This window comes from Pelmatolapia mariae, linkage group LG16_19 (assembly GCF_036321145.2).
Source record: "Pelmatolapia mariae isolate MD_Pm_ZW linkage group LG16_19, Pm_UMD_F_2, whole genome shotgun sequence".
NCBI classification, from domain to species: Eukaryota; Metazoa; Chordata; class Actinopteri; order Cichliformes; family Cichlidae; genus Pelmatolapia; species Pelmatolapia mariae.
In genome coordinates, this window is record NC_086241.1 from 38398133 (window position 1) to 38409337 (window position 11205).

At 41.1% G+C, this 11205-nt stretch overlaps 1 pseudogene; it reads left to right on the forward strand.

The window, feature by feature from the left end:
* The first annotated feature begins 677 nt into the window (after nt 1-677).
* On the forward strand, nt 678-9048 carry LOC134644570 (inner centromere protein-like; annotated as a pseudogene).
* The last annotated feature ends 2157 nt before the right edge of the window (nt 9049-11205 follow it).

Consider the following 11205-nt stretch of genomic DNA (forward strand, 5'->3'; position numbering starts at 1 on the left):
AACAAAACATTGCTGCATATAAACATTTTCAATAAGCTACTTTGAAAAAGACATTTCAAACGCTGATGGTGCCCCATTCAACGAACTAAGTAGATTCCCAGCTACATTAGGGCTTCGTAAGTCCTTGAATAAGGTGATTTAATGCTTTAAAAGGTATGGGTAAAATTTTAAGATTAGTTATTCTTTTCTCAGCTAAACTGTAGCTGTTGCTCCGTGTGGGGCTGCTTGAAACTAAGGTGATTCTTAACAGCTGATCCATAATCTTCGCTCGAGCTGAACTAAACATGCCGCAGGATGTCGGAGTGAATTTTGGCGTTTTGGAGAGGGGAGAAGGGGCTCCACTGCAAGGGAAAAAGAAAGCAAGATCATAGCAAAAAGGTTTTCAATTTTCCCCCAGTTCAAAACTGGTGTTTGGGAGGTGACTGTACATAATGCACTTTGTCTAAATCATGCTTTTCTCTTTGATAAAAATGTACTGAAGCTTCAGTACATCAATATGGGGGGAAAATGTAACCTCACTTAAAGAAAAGGACCTGTTAAACATATTTTTAGCAGAGTCCTGCTGATTTTGGCACTAAAAAAGATAAAAATGAGAGTCTTTATATACCCCTGTAAACTGGGTCTTAACTATTCTTGTAATCTCAGAACTCCGACTTTTTGTGCCTCAGGTCATCACCATGGACTCCATACGATCAGTGCGATCCCTCACGCAGATGTTTGGTGGCAAAGCACAAGACTTCATCAATGAAATCGATAATGTCCACATGGTTTGGCTTGAGGAGATCCAACAAGAAGCCAATCGCATGTTCTCAAGGTAGGCTATAAATGTTCTATGTAGCTCTACTCAATGTGTTTAATTTTTTTCTAATGGAGTGCTTTCTTTTCTTCGTTTCAGAGACTTTAATGCTGAACCAGAGTTGATGCCAAAAATGCCGTCACAGAAGAAAAACAGTCGCAGGAAGCGTGTGTCTTTGGGTCGCCAAGAAGAAAATCAGGGAAAGCAAAGGTTTGTTTTATCAGTCCCTGTTTTTAGTGAAGGCAGTCTGAAGCGTGCTGTACCTTTTTTGTAACTCTTATGTTATCCTTTCCTGCTTAGATACTCAAAGGGAAGGTGCAGTAACCTTCGTGGCTCTTCAGTTAAATCACTGCAATTCGGTGCTGAAGAGGATCCCATTTCTGAGGTCTCCACCACTGAAGCCAGTAGCACTGGACAGTCCAAACGCACCACTAGCAGAAACAAACAGACAAAGCCTGAGGTGGTAGATGATGAGAGCCAGTCACCTCATGACTGCGATGAAGTGCAAAACAAAACGCAGGTGGTGGGAGGTGTGGCGTTGCCAACTGTGTCATCTGGTTTGACTTTAGCATTCACCTCCACCGAGTCTCTTAAGATTCCCTTACCTGAAGCCGTTGTCAGCATCTCTCATGCAGACCACGTGTCTGCTGAGCTTGCAAAAGAGCCTGAGCCCTCTCCTGGCCGTACAGCTGCTAAGATTGCAATAGCTGAATCTGCTCAAACCTCGAGGCGCCGCTCTGTGCGGTGCTCCCTGAAGCTACGTCACTCTCTGGCTGGCCTGCGGCACAGTGTGACTCAGGAATCTGTCCGCCGTGCCTCGTGCCGCTCCATGCTTAAGAGTAAAGCTACTCGTGCGGGTAACTCCACGTGTAGCACCAAAGTTAGTGGTAAGAAAAGGACTAGTTTGCTTATAATTACTTAATTTCCAATTATTAAAGGGCTGTTTGAAATGTTTGACTTTTTATTGTTGTAGATGACTCTTGCGTGGAGGAGGAAATGGAGAAGGAAAACCAAGAAGTGTGAGTGTTAAAAAAAGGATATGGGAATCGTAATGATATGGTTTTGTAACGGAGCTTTAAAAAAAAAGTTCTGAATGGTCTGCTTGAATCTACTGATCCTTAAACGAATTCTTTACCCAAAGCCAATAAGCACGAAACCTAGGAGTGATGTTGGATTGAACTTTAGGGCTCATGCAGCTGAGGGTGGTAGACATCTCATTGTCAAGTTCTGTGATCAACAGATGCCTTCATGAATGTACAAAGTTGGTACAAGATGCAAACTACAGATTCTGCTCAAGAACAGGAAGCCCACATTAGACTTTGCCAGAAATCATCTAAATGAGCTGGCTCAGGTCTAGGAAGAAATTCTTTGTACAAATGGAAACAAGATAAACTTGTACCAGAATGATGAGAAGTAGAAAATATAGAGAAAGAGAGAAACCAAACTGAAGTATACCGCATTATCTGTCAGACATGGAGGTGGTAGTGTTATCTCATGGGCCTAATGTCTGCCAGTGGAACCAGGTCATTTGTTGATGTGTTTATTGATGAAGTAGCAGGATGAACTGACGTGTACAGGGGCTGTAGTCTGTGCTCAGACTCATCCTAATGCTGCAAAACTAAAAAGCTGTAATTCCCGAGCAGTTAAAGTAACATTTTTGTTAAAGCCCTGCATTCAAGCTGAAAGTCTGCACTTCAATCACATCTTATTGTTTTTAAAAATCCACTGTGGTTGTGTACAGAGCCAGAACAACAAGAAGTGTCATTTACTGGAAAAAGTAAATGAATTGTTTTTATTTTCTTTTTCTGCCTGTTGTCCCCCCCCCCAGGTCAAGTCGCAGCACTAAGCGTAAAGCACCTGGTACTATAGATGAAAGTCCAACAAAGAGGCGCTCTCCTCCCAAGAAAAGTCAAAGTGTAAGAAGCTGTTAATATGGTTGATGGACATTTTCATATTTTAAGTGGATTTCTTAAGGTTTGACACTGTTTGCTCTGGATGAACAGGCAATCAAACCCCACGTGAAATCTTTTCTGCAAACCGTCCAAAAGAATCAGATGCTGATGACTCCGAATTCAGTCGGCCGGACCGCAGTGATCAAGTCCTTCATCAAACACAACACTCATCTGAGGGTTGATCCTAAGGTAAGCTTCACACGCTGCAAGGCGGCATTCTTTAATACGTACCAGCTTCTCTCCACATGCTCAGTATAGTCAGTGTTGCAGTGAATTTAAAGCTGCATTCAGTCACTTTTAATCTGACTAATGTGAAAAGGTCCTTTCATCAGTGAGTATCCCTTAAACATAAATCTTGTATGTATTTGAGAAACTTATGGGAGCTTAAAATGTGGGGGGACAAAAAAACCACACTTCATAAATGTTGTGGGTCATATTTTTGGTCTGGTATGAATTATGTGGTCCTTATTTGGATGTGCTTTCTCCTCTCCTCAGTTCAGCACTAGTATAGTGGTAAGTGTAATGTCAAACACTGAAGCACTTTATGTTTGTGGGCATTTGCTGGTGTTTAATATTCCCATTGTGCGACTTGATTCAACTTGTACTCATTTAGCACTTTCCCCATCCAAGCCTCTTTCCCACTGGCATGACATTTGGATGTTTAAATAAAAAGTCAAGTACTGATGTAAAGGTGGACACTGCACTTTTTATGGGCATGAGATCGACCTGCATGTAAACAACCCGAAGCTTATCAACTGCATTTGTTTCACAGCGGCCGTGTGTGGAAGGGGCTGCTCTGTAAACATTTCCTCAACCTGATCTCACGGGTCACTAATGCTCTTTGTCGTGTTGTAATCTAACAGAAATCCACCCGCTTTAAATAGCTTTGGTAATCTCATTGTCGAGTTTGAGACATCATTTCATCATAAAGTAGAACTCCATCTTAACCTAAGCTTTTTATTTATTTTCTTTTGAATGTGATTTACCTGTTTGTGGATTAAGCTAAAACTGGGGAAGTATATCGCACTGGGGGTGAAGTTCTCTTTATGGGAGCTCGATTGAGTCTAACAATAACCTGTAATCTTATTCAGCTACTTTGGGGATTTGTACAGTGCTGTGTTTGTGCACTTGGTGCTTTTCCTCATGGCTTTGCTGCTTTTTGTGTTGGACTTGGATCATAGGCAATTTCCATTTACCCAGGCAGGTCCACAACACTAAAGGCTAATGCATAGTTTTAATCTGCACATTTGATTTGACTGAACCTTTTAAGGACCATGAAACTGGCATTTTGGATGGATTTTTGCTTTATTTTTGTAGGGGGCTTCCCCCCCTTTAATTTTATGATTGTTTGCCACATTTTCACCTTACAGCATCTTGATCATATTTCTTTGTGACAGGATGTTTTTATTTGAAAATCTATTTAATTTGTAACCTTTGTTCTATATTCTTAGACAAAAGAGCACAACAAACTTGAAGCACTTAAAAAGAAGCAGGAGGAAAGGATAAGGAAAATGGAAGAGGAGAAGAGGAAACAGGAGGAATTTAAAAGGTTAACCATGCACATATTTCAGAATCAAAGACAAAGCTTCAATTCCTCTTTTAATTAACTTTAACATCGTCTTCTAGGAAGAGGGATGAAAGGTTAAGAAGAGTCTTTGAGGCCAAAGTAAAAGAGGAGCAGAGGGAGGAAGAGAAGAAGAATGATGAGAAAAATGATAAGGTATGCAACAGCTCTTTTGGGCCTGAATCTGTATATTCAGCTTTAAAAGAAACCAGCTCACGTTTGCTCTGTCTCGGCCATTCTACACATTCATGCAGCGCATGGTGGAGGAGAAGGCCAAGAAGAAAGCGGCCCTGAAGCGTCAAGAGGAGCTAGAACAGAAGAGGAAAATGGAAGAGGAGGCCAGAAAGAGGAAGATTCAGCAGGTTATTTGCTTTTTGTGGAGTATTGGCACTACGGCTCTTGTGCAGAGGGTTAAAGGCACTATATTTTCTCATACTGCATGCATGTTTGTTTGTTGTTTTTTTTAAATCAGGAGGAAGAAAAGCGGCAGCGAGAGTTGCTGGCCAAGAAGAAGGCTGAGGAAGAGGCTCGTAAAGCACTCGAGCTGAAGAGGGAGCAGGAACGCGAGAGGGAACGGCAAGCTGCTGCTGAAAGGTCATATGATGATTTCAATACTTCTCACAGTATACAGGAATAATATGTGGTCCTGATCAAACAAGAGCATATATTAGTACTGTTAGGTTTTGATTGGCTTTTCTAAGAATGCTATAATGTTTTTCCTCTAAAACTGTAGTTACACTGAAAATGAAACCCCAAAAGAGACAAAGGACCGGGGTCTTTTCTCGTTTTTGGCTCTGCAACCAGTCTGCTCCATGTTAAAAATGACCCCACTGCCAATTTAAGGCCAGCTGTTACTTGGGCTTATCAGATCAAATATATCCACAGTTGTTAACAGTAACTGCTACAAATGTAGCACCAGATGTTTAGCTTAAAAGGCTATTGTTAACTTTAGTGCCAAGAGCTGTGGTGGTTCTGCTATGATCCTGCTGCACTGGAAACTTTTTCCTCTAAGTAGGACTTTCACAATGTGCATTTCAAATGGTTAATAGATTTCTCACTTTCCAAACATCCGTAAATTTTCCTTTATTGCTCTGTCCCTCACAGATGGAAACGGTTAACAGTAGGGGTGGGTTTTTATAATCGATTTATCAATTAAAATTCTGATGTTTCAGCAGGTCCGCGCTTTATGTTCACGCCCTTTTTGCGCTGATTCTAAAGCTGTTTTATCTCTCGTCAAACAATATTGACCGAACCAGCAGCAAAAGAAGATCCAAACTACGCTTCACATAAACATCGTCATGAACTCTGACTTTTCTGCATTATTCGCTTGCTTGTTACGCACAAGTCTACCGTTGTTTACAGCGCTGTCGGCCGCAGTTTTGTTTTTGTTTTTTCGTTTTACATACTCCCAAAAAGAGAACCTAATTTCTGCCGTTCAATACTGAACAAATTTAAACTTTTTAAAATTATGCAAAACGTTTAGCCGTGTCTCTAATAAAACCGCTGTAACGTCAGAGGTAACGTTCATATGTTTAATGGTTTTCTTTTGTTTTTGATGTACTGCAGAATATTTTTATAAAATGCCAGGAAAACCACCTCCATGTTTTTCTGTTTTTTATCTTCAGCTACTTTGACACAGAGGCATCTGCTGTGACACTTACACCTTTGATAAAGTGTCAGCTTCCTTTTTATAGATGCAAAAATATGTAAATGTACTGATCTGAATTATAATATTTCTGACTGTCAAAATTTCCCAGATTCAAATCGAATTGTGGATCAAATCGATTCTAGAAATCAGTGACGATACCAGCCCTAGTTAACAGCAAACTGTGATCAGTGATGTGAGGAGTAGTGTAGTACTAGCGTGTATATACAAAACACCATACCTAAAGTGTGTCAATTATCTGAATTAACAAAAAAGAGTGTTAAAGCCTGTAAGAAAAGGATGCGAGTTCACTCCAGGTTTTGTTTTTGGATTTTGTTTTTAAAATTGATGCGATGTTTGTGTTTGCAGAGAGCGAGTGGAGAAAGAAAAAGCTCTCGCTCTGCAGCGTGAAGTGGAGAGAGCAGCGAGAGAGAAAGAGATGAGGGAACTCGAGGAAAAAAGGAAGGCACTCAAGGGAAAAAACTGGTAAGAAACAATTGTCTAACAAAACTTGATGTTTGAGCACTCACAATATTTACTTTTGTTTTTAGTGCATTTCTCTTATTAGGAGTGTGTTGGGCTTGATATTTAAAAAAACAAAGAATGGAACTTGATTCAGATGATTAGCAAACATGGGTGTGAATACCCTGAAATTAAAGATGTGAGTCTGTGCGGCGATGATGATGATTATTATTATTATTCAATAAAAGGACTAGATGTTATGATAATGCATATTACAAGTCTACTGTAGCTTGATTGTGTTTCAGTGAATTTAGCGTAACAAATCTTTCAAGCACCATTTTAATTGGCCCAAACTATAAGGGATAGGTTCAATTAGGACCAGTGGGGGGGGGAGCAGCAAAGGCTGGCAGCAAAAGAGAAAGCCACTAAAGAGATGGAAGCTGCTAAGCAGAGGGACGCTGCTGCTCAGGAGGCTGCTAAAACACAGGTACAGCAAAAACTTCAGTTCATCGAGACAGCTTAACATTGGTACAAACTGGGGAGCAAACCCAAACTACAGAAACATTTGCTGTGTTCTGTTATTTGAGATCACATGGTCAACAAATATTTCAAATGAAACTGCTTTTAAGGTTTTGTTTTCCCTAAACCTTATTACATTTCTTTCTCCCTCTCCCCATGCAATGTAGACTGCTGCTAACCTAAATGTGACTGTGGATATTGAGGTAATAACTATAGCTTTTATACTTTTTACATTAGATTATGTACATTATACAAGTCTTTTCACCTTTAGCCTTAAGCATGTAAAAACGATTACATGAAAGCTGTGTTTCCTAGACAAAGGTAATAGACTAGCATTTAATTCAGTTTCTCAGTAGCAAATATTTATAATAAATGCTTCAAAGGGTCTTAACGTGTAATTTCCCAATTTTCTTGAACTGTTCAGCGCTCAGTAATGAGCACGTCTATAGGAAAAGGTGGTGGTCTCAACGTGACTGTGGATATTGAGGTATGTGATTATTATCATTTATTTTTAACACATGTACATTTATTCTAAACAAAGACTAAATGAACTTTTTCCTTCTTTCTGCAGCACTCCTCACCACAGTCATACGCCATCACGCCGAATGGTGGAGATAAACCTTTGATTTTGTCCAAAAATCCAGAAGACTATGGGATGGACCAAAACAGTGATGACTCTACTGATGACGAGTCTGCACAAAGGAAGCCTATTCCACCCTGGGCAGAAGGTATTTAATGATCTCTAGACTCTTCAGTATACCTGAAGTGCTCTTGTGTTACGCGTTAATCCAGCTCAGTTATAATTGTGTCTTAAATTGTTACGGTGGGTTCATACCAAGCTCAGTCAAGTTTCACCTTGTGTTACTCGTCTGAATTCAGTCGTGTTGGAAACCTGCCCTTATTCACCCCTAACAACCAGCGGAGGAGCTGGAAACAAGTTACAGGAACACATTTTCAAAATTCACCATGGAGTGCTACTACACAGCTCCAGTCAAAGAAATATTGTAACCTCCATGAACTCGAACTCTTTATCTGGATCACCAAGCCTGAATTTGTGTTTGCCTCAGAAAGACTGAGAGAAAGTCTTCACCATGTCTGGCATTTGGGTTTTTTATTCCCCCCCCCCCTAAGTTTAGGCTGAAACTCTCAGCCTAAACTTAGGGAATTGCTGGTGTACAGAAATGGCCCAGCACCAAGACCCTGCTTGGACAATGTGAGAGAAGTTGAGGTGCCCGAGATTCACAGAATTTACAGAAAGGCACTATTTTGTGATGTATATCGTTATTGGGATATGAGATTTTGGTCATACCTGCACATGTGCACTGTGAACATTTACAGTGGTTAAGATTGCATAGTTTGGCCACCAGAGGGCACTCTGTAACTTCCAAGTTTTCATGTGTTCTGCACCCAGAACAGCCAGCTGGTCCAAGCATTTAATTCCCAGTTGGGCAGAGCACAAATACTAGCCACAAAAACAAACCCATATTTGTTGGTCTGTGAGCAAACACTTGGCACCAGTGGAGAGGAAGAAGTCTCTTCAATAGGAAGTACCACGTTCAGGGAGAGGCAGCAATCTGCTGAGATCTGTTGGACAACTGATCACTTGATCATAAATATAATTTCATTTCCTGAATGAACTTGAAATGTAATGACTCCCTTGATATATCGCACTTTAACTCAGGATGAAGAATCCTAGGTATGACACTACAGGAAACTTGAACCATGATAAGAGATTTCAGACATTTGTATCACAGTTCTGGTCTCTGTCACAATTTTACACCCCCTACCAAACTGGGCTAAACCCACATGTGTGTTTGTGGATATTGCATGCTATTTAAAGCTCCTAAACAGACCTGTTTGTGTGGTTTTTTTTTTTTTTTTTTTTTTTTTTTTTTTTTTTCTCTCTCTCTCTCTTCTCCCCCCCCCCCCCCCCCCCCTCAGGTCCCAATCTGGAGCAGATATTAATGAAGCAATACTACAACCCTCCTGATTTGGACTCTTTCGACCAATCGAGCCACCACGACTGGAAAACATCTTTTACAAGAGCAAGCCCAGATATTTTAAACGTACTAGCTCTGCGGTGTGGGACTCGCCACCAGCTGCAGAGTAACATCTGTATACTGATACAGATGTATAAAGTTAAAAGTGTGAAACATACAAAACAAGACTTTATTTGAAACATTTTCACATCTTTGTCTCAGTGGGTTTTATATCTGTGGTTTGTTTAGCTTTTACGGTGTGTTCACACCAAACGCGATAGACGCGAGCAAAAACACCCCAGACGCCCCTAATTTGACGCGTGCACATTGGCACCTCGACACGTGTCCAACACAAATCAATCGTGCCTCAAAATTGCATATTTTGACACGCGTGAACCGGAAATGTGGGAGGAAGTTGTGCCAGACGCCATCTTTGCAAGATGGCAGCTGTCGAGCTAGCATTTGAAGAGAGTCTCCCTTCTCTATTTACTGTGGAGAGCAGAGCAGCGGCGTTAAGGATGTCCTTGCCGTACCTGGGTCCATCAGGTCCTGCAGAGGCAGTTTGGTGAGTCTCACCACTTGCTCCAGGAGCTGCGTCTGGATGACGGCCGATTTCAGCGATATCAGTCTTTCACTCGGCCAGTTTGAGGACCTGCTGTCCCGCGTCGGTCCCAGAATCGCCCGCCTAGACACCAACTACAGGCGCTCAATCCCACCTGCAGAGCGCCTGTCCATCTGCCTGAGGTTAGTAAAAGTGTTTAATACGGTAGTCCTTTATTGATACCTGTGCTAGTTTAGCATATATTATCGTTTATACACTGCTAACATGGATGTGGTATGCTGTCAGTGTTTACTGATAGCAAACTGTGGTATGGAGACGACTGTTTATATTTCTAGTGATACTCGAAAGGTCTCATCAAGTCCCGATTTAATTCGATTTATGCTGTTATCAGTGTTTGCAATGATAGCATGGCTGTGGTGTCTATCAGTGTATGCTCTCGGTGTTTGCTGATATCAAACTGTGGTATGAGGACCACTGTGGGTTAATCTTTGTAGTGATACTCACTCCTCTTTTCTTTTATTTAGACCTGGTTTAATTCTGGTACAGTTGAATATTTGTATAAAATCCCCGCAGCTGTCAGACTCTATAACAGGGGTCACCAGCCTTTCTTAAAACTGAGAGCTAGATAAAATTGTGACCAGTTCATCTTTAGTTATATGATAATAGCTTATCAAGATAGAATTGTTGTCTTATCGCAGGTTAATTTTTCAAAAAAGGCCTGGGTCGTGTAGCAGCCAACAACTCCTCCAGAGAGGCTGTCCTGGTGAGAAGTTCAGGGCCCACTTCTCGGCAGAGGGAGCAGTGTCTTGGCAGCCAAAAGAAAAGCCCATTTGAAGTCCCAGTGACTTCCCCACAACAGCTCTGAGCCACCTACAAACCTCTAAAGAGCGTTCCTGCCTTAAACTTTTCTTAATAAATGGATCTCTGCTCCAAAATAAACTAACCTGTCTTTATTCTCTTAAATAACTGGTCTTCACTATGTTCCTAAATATTAGTATATTTTTTTCATTAGTATAATATGAAATTCTACATGTGTCAAGTCGTGTGCCAATATTTGCTGTGTATTAGAACTGAAACAGTCATTACAAAAATTTATTTCAAATAATATAAACTCTCAAACAGAAAAACATTAAACATAAATATATAAAATATGTATTTACAGAGAGACGGGAATAAAAAGGACCCAGCTTAAAGTGGAAGAGCCTCAGGGAGGAGGAGAAAAATAAGAACATTGTTTCTGCCCTGGAGAGCTGCTGCCTCAGAAAACTACTGATTGCTAGGGTCCAATGTTTCCAAACTTAACACAGCTGTGCTGTTTTCAAAAACTAATTTATAAATGTGAAATTTCACTAATACTCTGGTCTGAGGCAGCATGCTCTCCAGAGCAGGAACAAGGCTGAGGAGGAAATGCTCCGTTGGAGACTGGCGTGGCCTCTTCAGGGACTCCAGGATAGCCAGCTCCACCGCCGATGGACCGGCCTGGGACCCGTCCCTCGTCTGCCTCTGCGCTGTCCTCTGTGGGCCTGTGAAACACAGCACAAAACAAAAAGAAATGAGAAGGCTGCTACTAGATTTTCATTTTCAACATTGGAAAAAAACCCCAGGATATAAACACATTGGTTGTAGACATTTAGTAAAGGTAATCACAAGCGAGTAAAAAACTCAGTGCTGCTGTACATACCTGTGGGGGCAGCAGCAGGAGCTGAGGGACCAGAGACTGGGGAGC